The sequence below is a fragment of the Dipodomys spectabilis genome, unplaced genomic scaffold (assembly GCF_019054845.1).
Source record: "Dipodomys spectabilis isolate Male_0828 unplaced genomic scaffold, ASM1905484v1 ptg000154l, whole genome shotgun sequence".
Taxonomy (NCBI): Eukaryota; Metazoa; Chordata; class Mammalia; order Rodentia; family Heteromyidae; genus Dipodomys; species Dipodomys spectabilis.
The window spans coordinates 2,861,232-2,873,286 of NW_024870831.1; the positions used below are offsets into that span (position 1 = coordinate 2,861,232).

Genomic DNA, 12,055 nt, shown 5'->3' on the forward strand with positions numbered 1-12,055 from the left:
AAAATACATTACAAATACTGCTAAACAATGTGATTAATGAAAAGATACAAAGCTCTACAAGGAAATTTGTGAACAAGATGAGACCAACCAAAGATTAGTAAAATAATTCATGGTGACTACAAACAAAATGTTGAATAAATTCTGGAAGTCAAGAGAGTCCAAGGAAAAAATGGATGCCTACTTTAAAGATATAAAAGAATGGCTAGGAAGGTGGCTCAGTGGTAGAGCGCTTGCCTAGCATACATGAGGCCCTGGGTTCAATTCCTCAGCACCACAGAAGCAAAAACGAAAAAAGCCGGAAGTGGCGCTGAGGCTCAAGTGGTAGAGTGCTAGCCTTGAGCTGAAGTGCTGAGGGACAGCGCATATGCCCACAGTTCAAGCCCTATGACCGACCCCCCCCCCAAAAAAAAAAGATATAACAGAAGACACATATGATAAAACAACCCTCCCAACCCTTCCACTCAAAGAAAAGATGTAAAGAAAGTCCATACAAGACCTAAAACAAAGCTTTAATAAAGAGATAGAAGCTCTGAAAAATGACCCATTAGAAGACAGGGAAATAAAAAACAAAGTAGAAAATATCCACAGCAAATAGATGACATAGAAGATAATCTCAAGGGTCAAAGACAGAATAGGTCTAATAGGAAAGAGGAAATAATCACTTAGAACAAATCCAAGAAATAAGAAGTGATCTTGCCAGAACTTCAAGACTCAGAAGATCAAATTTGGGGGAGATAGGTTCAAGAAGGAGAAGAGCAGGAAACTAAATGCATGGAAAACATATTACAGAATTCTAGCAGAGATCATCCAAAGAAGCTCATTCAGAGAAGAGAAGCTTTTAGAACTCCAAACAGAGAATTCCAGAACAGAACAGCCCACCACCACATCATAATCCATTAGAAGATCATTAAAGGTCAAGGAAAGCATTTTTAAACCTGCCATAGTGAAAAGATTGATTATTTGTAAAGGATATACAGTCAGAATAAATATAGATTTCTTAGCTGTTATGGTAAAAACAGAGCTTGGCATGATATATGTCAAACATAAAGGCAAACAACTACCAAATGTGAACATGGTACCAAGCAAAAATCTCCTTTACGTTTAAAGGATATATAAAAATATTTCTTGCCAAAGAAAATTTGAAAAAATGTATCTCCACCAACTCAGCAGTATAGGAGTTAATGAAATATATCTTACATAGAGAAGATCAAGAACAGTAACTGGTTATATACAATGCTCCCTACCAAAGCATAAGGTAAATATATTAAGAGTAAGTACATGAGTCATTGCTCTTATCAGATATTGCTCTTATCATTGCTCTTATTAGATATCAGGACTTATCAGATATTTCACAGTCTTACCTCTCAATATCACTGGACTTAAATTTCCAAATAGAAGACATAGATAAGATAGCAGTATTAAAAAACAAGACACATCCATCTACTTCCTACAAGAGACACATTTTATTAACAAAAACAAACCCATATGCAAACTGAAAGATTGGAAGTAAAGTTTTCAATCAAATGGACACCATAAACAGACCACAGTCGAATTGCTAGCATAAGATAAAATAAAATTCAGATTGAAATTAGTAGGAATAGACATTGCATATTAATAAATGCAACTCCATTAGCCCTGAATCCTGGAGCACCCCACTTCATCAACCAAATACTAATTAACCTGAAAACAAATCTCAACACATCATTGTCATCCATGGATGACCTATCCAGGAAAAATTCAACCAACAAACTGAAGACCTAAAGAATTACATTGACAAACTAGTCCTAACAGACATCTACAGAATATATATCAGAATATACATTTTTGACAGCAGCTCATGGAAGATCCTCCAAAATAGAACATAATCTATTTCACACATAAATTCTGTCCAAATTGAAAGAAAAATTATTTGAATTCTCATATCTTGTCAGACCACAACAGAATAAACTTAGAATTACATAGCTTAACAAAAAAATTCTCAAACCCATGAAAATAACCACACGTTGCTGAATGACCAGTCGGACACTGAAGAGATTAGAATAGAAATCTGGAATTTTGGGGAATTTAACAAAAAGGAAGTCACAAAATACCAGTTACTCTTGGATACAGTAAATGCAGTACTCAGAGGAAAATTTATAGCTCTGAGTGCCTACATCAAGCAATTGGGTATATCTCAAATGAATATTTTATTATGTACCACAGCTCCTTGAAAACAGGAACAATGCAAAACCCAAAGCTGTAGACAGAAACAAATAAAAAATTAAGTCAAAAATAACTAAATAGAGACAAAATAAAACTTACAAAGAATCAACAAAACAGAATTGTATCTTTCAATAACTTAACAGACTTGAGAGTCCCTTACCAAATATAAGAAGAGAAATTATATAGATAGATAAATAGAAAGCCAGCAGATAAAGATCTTTACTTGCTCTGCAACAGGTAATGGTTCTCAAATACATTTAAAGCCCCAAAAGTTAACCTTCCCCCAAAAAAACAAATCCTCACAGAAACAACAACCCTCTTAATAAGTGGGATAAAGATTTAAAGAGGAACCTAATTGAAGAAGAAATATGAATGGCCAATAGACACATAAATAAATATGCAACATTTCTAGCCATAAAAATGCAAATCAAGGCAACGTTGAGATTCCACCCCACCCCAGTTCGAATGACCATTATGAAGAAAACTAATAATAACAGATGCTGGGCTTGTAGGGATGTGGCCAAAATGGAACATTACTACACTATTCGTGGAAATTTAAACTTTTTCAAATAATCTCTGAAGAAGTACAGAGATTCCTCAATAGTGGTCACCTATGACGCAGCAATGATAGATCAAAAAAATTTCGTGTATATTCACGACAAGACTCTATGCTTTCATCAGAATGAATGACATTTCCCCATTTGTTAGGAAATGGAAATACTTAAAAACATGATAAGCTTAACAAGCCAGCCCCAAAGAATCATAAGAGTACATGTTTTTATTCATTTGGAAAAACTAGAATATGTTTAGGATATTCTTAGGAAAGATCGCAATAGCTCTAATAGCTATATGCATATCACCATATAAAATGATGCTTATAGAAATGAGTTCCAAAAATGGATACAAGGTGATTGTATAGTGAACTGTTTTTAGTTATGTATATTTAGTTTTACCCTTTGGTATTCACTGTTTTTGATTTCTGTATCCTTTCTCTTATACATAAATTAATATGATTTGGGGAAGGGAAGGGAAATCACAGAAATGGCGGGAAAAAGTTTAACCAAAGCAACAGTGCTATACACTAGACACTATGTTAGAAATGAACTTTACAACTTTGGGGGAGTGGGTTGTCTGGGTTGGAGGAAGCAGGAGAAAATGAGGAAAGGTAATACTGTTAAAAATGTACACATTACTTATGTAACTGTAACCCACTCCTCTGTATATCACCTTCATAATATAAAATCCAAAACAGAATAAGAGAACTCACCCAAATAGAGAAAATTAGAGACAAAAATGAGATATCACAACAGAAATAAGCAAAATTGAGAAAGTTATAAGAGCGTACTTTGAAAACCTTATGCCAATCACCTGGAGAATCCTAGAGAAATTAATGCTTTCCTGTACTCTATCTGAACCAAGAAGTGACACACAAGAGGTAATGAAAATGAAATGTCAATAAACTACTTCCCATATCGGAAAAATCTAGGACTCAATGAATGTACCATGAAATTAAGGCCTGCAAAGAACTTACAATACACAGATCTAAGTTTTCAATGGAATAGAAAGGTAAATGGAATTATTAAACATTCTATGAAGCTGGAATTAGACTCATTCCCAAATCAGAGAGGAACTCACCAAAGAAAGAGAACTATAATTCTACCTCATCCCAGTTAGTATGGCCAATATCAAGAAAACTAACAATAGCATAAGCTGGCGTGGATGTAGCCAAATGGGAACTCTATTACGTTGATGGTGGGAAATTAAACTTGTTAAACCACTCTGGAATGCAGTATGGAGTTTCTTCAAAAGACTAAATATAGATCTCACATATGACCCAGTAATTCCTTTCATGGGCAGTAATCCAATAAATAACAAACAAGCTCACATTAAAGCTACCAGCATAACCATGTTCAGGGCCCAGGCCCAAAATTAAGGACTGGAAAAAATTACCACTACTATTATTTGTTTTTGCAAAGGTGAAACTTTTGACATAAAGTACCAATTCATTGTATTACAGTAGCTAGGATAGGACTTAAATGTAGTGGGTGATAAAATGGCCTCTTTGTTGAATATTAGGAAAAGATGTAGGCAGTCCAAGAAAAGGGAGAATTTTTTTTTGTTATTGTTTTTCGAGGAGCTTGAAGTCTGGGCTTGGGCACTGTCCCTGAGCTCTTCAACACAAGGTGAGTGCTCTACTTTTTGAGCCACAGTGCCACTTCTGGTTTTCTTGTAGTAAAATGGAGATAAGAGTCTCAGGGACTTTCCTGCCAATGCTGGCTTCGAACCACAATCCTCAGTAGCTATGATTACAGCTGGGATCCACTGGCACCAGGCTAAAAATGGGGGGTTTTTAGAAAATAAAATCCACCTGTTCACCTGTGTCTAAACCTCAGATATCACTATTAGAACACTTCACTCTCAACTTATTTCATCAGACATTTGTAAATTTTCTCTTTACCTTCATGTGAGAATACTGCAGTAAATATCAATTCAGCTATGAGACTGGATCAATTGTATGGTAATGGCTAGCACATAAATCCAGAACTGTTACATCATAACAAATGAAACCCTCATTTGGAAAGATATTTTTCTCTTTTTATTACAAATACGTACTTGATTATTCCTAATTTGATATTGGACCTCCTAACAGAATGATGACATTTTCTTTCTCTTCAGCAATTGGACTTTACTCACAAATGGTCAAATATTTAAGAATTCAAAGATTTCCATTGATAATTCATTAAGATGACCTCTAAGAAAATGTGCATTTCTGGAATTTGGTCTGTTGTCTTGTTCTTACATACACACGCTTTTTATGATTTACTTGTTCTACAAGGAATTCTATTTTTAATCATTGAGTGTCCAATTTTAGTCTCTCTGATTAGTCTTTCAGACCCTCTCTCTGTAGTCTCATTTCAGTCTGCCTCATAAAAATATTTAGTTATCTGCTACATGACTCTGAGCTTCTGATTTTTGCTTGACTTCATGTATGCTGTGATGGCAGGACTGCCTGGCTGTGCTTACTGGAATTTTGTTGTTGTTGTTGTTCTGTTTTGTTTTGTGGGTTTGTTGTTGTTTTTTTTGGTTTTTGTTTGTTTTTGTTTTTAAGCGGTCTAGGATTACTATTCAATGTAGTAGCTTCTCTGGGCCCCAGTGATTCCCTGGCTTAGAGTCAAGGGGTTTTTCTCCTAAGGGTACAAAGAATAGCTGACTAAATTGCTGTTTTAATTGTCACAAAATGAGGCAATCTGGCTTCCTTGCAAAGACATAAATGATCCTGTGTAACCACTTACAGAAATGATCTATCAAGGTGGCTTTTCAAGGTTGACTGTGAAAGATGTTCATTTCCAAGTCACCACCATAAAACAGATCATATCCCTTGGAGCAGACTTTGGAAGGAAGGTTCCCCTTTCTTCCTTCTCTTTTGATAGATCAAACCATAGTATTCTGCAGTTGTGGTCAGCCTGGAGCACCTTTTCCCAAGAATATTCCGTCGTGTACAAGGGGACTAACTATCAAAATAAAGGGGAAAATACTTGTCTACTACAGACTGATTCACCTGGCTTATATCTGTTGTTAATTTCATTACTTCAAACACATGGATAATTTATATTGGGATTAGACAAGTGGCAAAGGATTAATGGAATAAACATTCAGTTTACTTTCATATATCCAATATTATACATTTAACCCCTTATGAAAAATTAAATCAAATTGTAGGAACATTGTATACTGTGGCACACATACACCATCATCTACTCAGAAATTCAGTCTCTCTATAAATATTTATTTGGTTCAAAATAGTAAAAATTTAATTAATGAATATGACTTTTAAGTATCATCTGAAATACTCCTCGTTTATATAATTGTATGTAATTTTATAGATGTCACCTAGACAGGAATTTAACATGCATTTAGAAATAAAATTTCCATAACTTAAGTGATATGAGAGGTGTCATACCCTCGTGTACTGTTTGGTGTGAATTTTACCATAGTGCTGAACCCTCCCACCTAATACTAAGAGTCATGTGCAATAATTTATTATTTGATGTTAAGATGAGTGTAAGTGTAGGATACACTCTGAAATATTACATTAATTCACAGAAATGAAACAATAATGATATATAATTTGTTTAAATTTTAATGCTTCTCAATTTTACAATTCATGAAATATATTATTAAAATTAGTTTCATTTTCTTCTTTTCTATAGCTACTGAAATTATATATTAAATATTCAATATTAAAAAATCAGTAATAAGTAACCTATTATTAAAATGATATACTATTAAATTGAATTATAGTTCTAACAAATTGTGATGTAAAAAACATTTAATATAATTATGGGCAATATTTTTTAAACTTACCAGCTTTTTATTTGTTTCCTAATTGTGTCATTTGATATTCTTGATCCAAGTCACTCTTTCACCTTAATTGTTTAGTTTTCTATTTTATCTTTCTTGGTCTACTGATTGTGCATTTTGTTTTCCATTTTTAGTGACTGACATCGGAAAATCTGTATGCTAGTTTATTGCTTTCTATGTTAAAGTAAATTTACTGCTCTCATAGCTGTTCTACTCTTCTTTGTATAGTGCAGTATTTCCCCCACTCCCATCTCCTTTATTGCTGCTCTGATGTATTTTATTTTATTTTTAATTTAAATTTTATTGTCAAGGTAATGTACAGAGGGGTTATAGTTATGCAAGTAAGGAAATGAATTCATTTCTTTTCTCACTTGTTATCTTTTCCCCCATTTTTTCCCTCTTCCCTCCCAACATCACCCCCAAGATTATGTCCAACATATTGTCTTGTGAATATCACTGTTGCATAGGTTCCCCTTTTGTCTCACCATTTTGTTTTTTTCCCTTTCCTTTCCCTTGTTCAGATCAACATATTTACAATATCCAGGTATCAAATCAAATACAGTGACTACATGGGATAAACTATAGGTGGGGAAAATACAAAAGGATAAAAAGAAATCACGTAATATGTTAAGAACCACAACAACAAAGAACATGTCTTGGAGTTCACTTCACTTGGAATCAACTTATACGGTCATATGTACATAGCTATTGAACTATTCTGCTCATCTACTAAGATTATCCTTGATGTACAAAATAATGCTCTCCCTATTACCCAGTAATCCCACTTCTGGGCATTTACCCAAGTGACCACAAACAATGCCTACTAAAGCTACCAACACAATTATGTTTATCACAGTATTATTTACCATAGCTGAGATATGGAATCAACCCAGTTGCCCCTCAGTAGATGAATGGATCAAGAAAATGTGACACACACACACACACACACACACACACACACACACACACACACATTCACACATACACATACACACACATGGAATACTATGCTTCCATCGGAAAGAATATCACCTCATTTGAAAGAAAATGGAAAATATTGGAAAAATATAAGTGAAGTAAGCCATACTTAATGAACCAAAGGTCCCATGTTTTCCCTTATTTGTAATAGTTTACATCAAAGATAATCGCATGTATTTTAATTTGACATTTTGATCTGTGCTGAGCATACAACATTATGGCTATATTGTTTGTTAGTATTTCTACAGGCAGGTATATTTAAAGAATTACGTTCATCTTATCCATTACTGAAGGAGGAACAACTAAAAGAGCAACCCCTACTAGGAAGAACAACTCCGACTTACTTAGCTTCATTCCTATGTAAGGCCAGTGTTGTCTCCTTTATCTTCATGTTGTACGTTACAACTCTATACTTGGTCATCCCGTCTATCTACTGCCTTTTACATTGTAAAAGGCATTTCGCATTTGCTTTACTTTTTAAAAAATTTCTCTCTTAATGTTTGAGGTTGGGGTGTGTGAGTGTGTGTGTGTGTGTGTGTGTGTGTGTGTGTGTGTGTGTGTGGTTTTACAAAGATCAGAAGACAATGTTTTTCTTCATTTAGAATACATCTTTCAAGTCATTTTAAGTTGTGGCTAATGGGAGAAGTATTTTGCTATTTAAAAGTTGGAACAGAAAAATATATTCGTTCATGTACCACAGTTGTTTTATTAGTCTGTAGTTGAAAGCTTAACTTCTATTTATATCTTGGCTGTTGTGAATAATGTGACTAACAATGAAATACAGATATACTTAAGAGTTACTAATACAGAAATAATCATATGATTGGTGGGTCAGATGATATTTCAACTTTGTATTTCTTTAGAAAACTGCATACTACTTTCTACAATGAGAATACTAACCTGTATTTTGACCAAGAGTGAAGAAAATTTTATTTCTCTACACTCTCACCAACATTATTACCTTTTGAGTTTTTATAAAGGAAGGTTTTTACGATGTGCAGTACCCCAGACTGACCTTAGACTCAAATCCTCTTACTCCAACCTCCTAACTGCTTGGACTTACTAGCCTTTACCATCACACCTGGCTCCTTTGATTTTAATAGTTATGAAATAATAACATAGTAATTTTGAATTGCATTTCTCTATAATGACTTCTGTTCACAAAGCATTAAGCCAACATAAAAGTGGTATTAAACCCAACTTTGTAAACCCACTGGTGATTTTCAGGGATTTTTGGAAAACAGGTCTATTCAGAACTTTTTTCCATTTTTAATCATTTCTTGTTAATCTCATCTTTAATCTCTCTATACAAAATCAATACTTAATTCACTATAGTAGAAAGGAAAAAAATTAAACTCCTAACATTTTTCAATTTTTAATAACATGATATTGCTTAAATCGTTTTCTGTTTATGCTTGAGACTATATAACTCAATTTAGTTATACCTTTTACAAGGCTATACGTATTTTATTTATTTTACATTGATTGCTCTTTCCAAAGCCTGCGAGTCTAATTTCCCTTAGCTTCTTTCAGTCTCATGTAGTTCAGATTTCAAACTGAAGAATAAATGGAAGGAAGCAAATAAAAAAATACATTTCCTCTCATCTGATGATGCCTCTACAAGAGTGAGGAAAGAGTTCATCCTTCTTAGGACCTATGAAAATATATCAAAAAGAGAATTCATTCTGCTAGGTTTTCCCTATCTTTACAATGTAACTTAAATGATGTAAAAAACAATATACTGCTGAGATACGTTTATGTTTTATCAAGTTTGTACATTTTCATGTGGACTTAACCTCAATCTACAACATTCCTTCATGATTCTGTCCCTGATATTTTTAAACTACCAAGACATAAGATAATCAATTTGATGTACAGCATGAGAAGTTGTCCATCTGGCTTCCTTCGAAGCAGAGCATGGTCAATAGATAACATTACATCTGGTTGTTCACTACATGCAATGGTTTCTGTAATACTTATTGCATTCTATTTAATATTTAAAAAACTGCTGGCTAAACTCAAAGCTCATTCATAGAATTTTATGTTAAGTATTTCACAAGTTTTATTTCTTAATTCTTAAGATAAAATTTGCTTTAATGCTAATGTTATTACCATTTTAATGTTGGGAAAAATTGTAATTAAAGGCACGAATTGTATGGCCCAAAGACACACAGTGAGGAAGCAAATGAGTCAAAGTTTCCACCAGTCTTTCAGCAATACAAAATGATAAGTAAAATCTCTCCATTCTCTTACACTCTCAATTCAATATTCATGTTGTCCAAGTAATAATAGCATAGCAATGCCCATGGTGATTTTTTTCTGTCACATTTTGTCTTCAACCCAGATTGTTTTGGTGATATTGGCTTATCATGCACAGAACTGAGCGCACAAATTGAGGTCCAAAGAGGGGCAAATTTCTTCTGTCCCACAGTTCGTTTCCTTTCTAAAATGTAATAAAACTTTCAAATATCATCACTTACAGTTTTTAAGAATCCAGAAGCAAAATGAATTCACATATAATCAGTTCAAAATGCTTTAAAATTAGTAGATAATAAAACAGGCTCCCGTGAAGTAAGTATTTTTCTACTTTTAAAATTATTTTTAAAGCCTTGTGCTGGATGGCCACACCTGTAATCCTGTCTACTTGGGATATCTACTCAGGAACGCCAGATCTGTGGATAACAGTTGGAAGAAAATCAGAGCAAAAGAAAAAAAATTCATAAGATTATTTTTCAAAACTTTTAATGAACTACCAAAGAGCCAGGAATGGTGATGTAGTTTATATAGTACCTCATCAATCTAGAGAGGAAATGCCTAGCAAGGCCTTGAAGTCCTGAGTTCAAACTCTGAGCATGCCAACACAAATGCACGAGTACTCACATGTGCGCGGGTGCGCACAGCCACACACACGCACACACTTTTTCAAAACACTTTCATGTCAGTGTTTTGCATTAATTTATTTGTTAACGATATTATTTAGGGAAAATAGCGAAAATAAACTTTTCCTTCTCAGATCATTTTCATACATTTTTATTGTAAAAATACTGTACACAGAGCTCACATTTACATGAGAAAGGTAATGAGTACATTTCCTAACAAGCATTGTTACCTACTCCTTTATTTTCCCCCACCATCCTTTCTCTCTAACCTCCACAAGTAGCCTCTCCTCCCCGTCTCCCCCGCCCTGCCTAAATATAAACTTCATTTTTCATCATAGTGTCTTGTGCATCTCATTGTTACAATGGGTCAACCTGTATCCCTATTTAAGCATTATGTTTTTTCCTTTCCCCTCCCCAAATTAGAGAAGTGTATGTATAAGATATTGGTGCACCAACTTCAAATCCAGTGAAAACAGGTGTTATAAAGTGGGGGAGGAACATATAAAGAAACAAAAATAATCACATCATACATTGTAAGTCCATTAAAAACAATAGCAAGAAAGAAAAAAACACTTGTGTCAATATCTTGGAGTATATTTCCCTTAACATCATCTTATCTAGTCATATGCACATAGCTTTTGACCTTTTTTATTTATCCCAGACATATATGAGTAACTGAAAATAAGGGAAACCAGGGGTCCTATGTTTCTTTGGACTTGTCTTACTGCACTTAATAAGTTTTTTTTCCAAGTCTTTCCATTTCCTAACAAATTGAGTGATGTCATTCTTTCAGATGGAGGCATAGAATGCATCTATCTATCTATCTATGTATCTATGTATCTATCTGTCTGTCAAATTACCTTGATCATCAATTGAGGGGAATCGGAATTGTTTCCATACCTTAGCTATCGGAAATAATGGTGCAGTAAACATAGTTGTGCTGGTAGTTTTATTGTGGTCTTGTTTGTGATCATTTGGGTGAATGCCCAAAAGTGGGATTGCTGGGTCATGGGGGGATTTTATGTGGAGTCTTTTGAGGAACCTCCATACTGCTTTCCAAAGTGGTTGAACAAGTTTACACTCCCACAAGGATTCGGTAGGATTCCCTTCTGTCCACATACCCTCCAGCACCTGTTGTAAATATATGGAACACTTCAAGAATTTGCATGTCATACTTGCACAGGGGCCATTCTAATCTTCTCTGCATTGTTCCAATGTTAGTGTATTTCCTGCTGAATTGAGCACAGAACATTTTTTATATATGAAGTGTAATTCATTTTCTTTCTTTTTATTGTGAAAATACTGTACAGAGGAGTTACAATAACATGGGCAAGATAATGAATACATTTCTCATCAAGCATTGTTGCGTCCTCTGTGTTTCCCCTTCCTCTCCCTTCCCAAACTCCCACTAGCTCTGACACCTGATCCTCCCCGCTGCCCATCAACGTTGTAAAGTTCGTTTTACGACATAACTACTTCTATATCTCATTGTTGCAATGGGTCCAACTGTATCCCAATTTATTTGATATTTTTTCCCTTCCCATCCAAAAATTATACCAACATCAAATACAGTGAAAGCAGGGTTAAACCGTAGGGGAAAGACATACAAAGCAACATAGAAATCATCTTATAAA

At 34.3% G+C, this 12,055-nt stretch overlaps 1 non-coding gene across 1 annotated transcript; it reads right to left on the reverse strand.

Moving 5' to 3' along the window:
- Positions 1-11,559: 11,559 nt before the first annotated feature.
- LOC122118504 lies at positions 11,560-11,670 on the reverse strand. The gene has a single exon (XR_006149390.1). It is a non-coding gene; the product is annotated as a U6 spliceosomal RNA (small nuclear RNA).
- Positions 11,671-12,055: the final 385 nt, after the last annotated feature.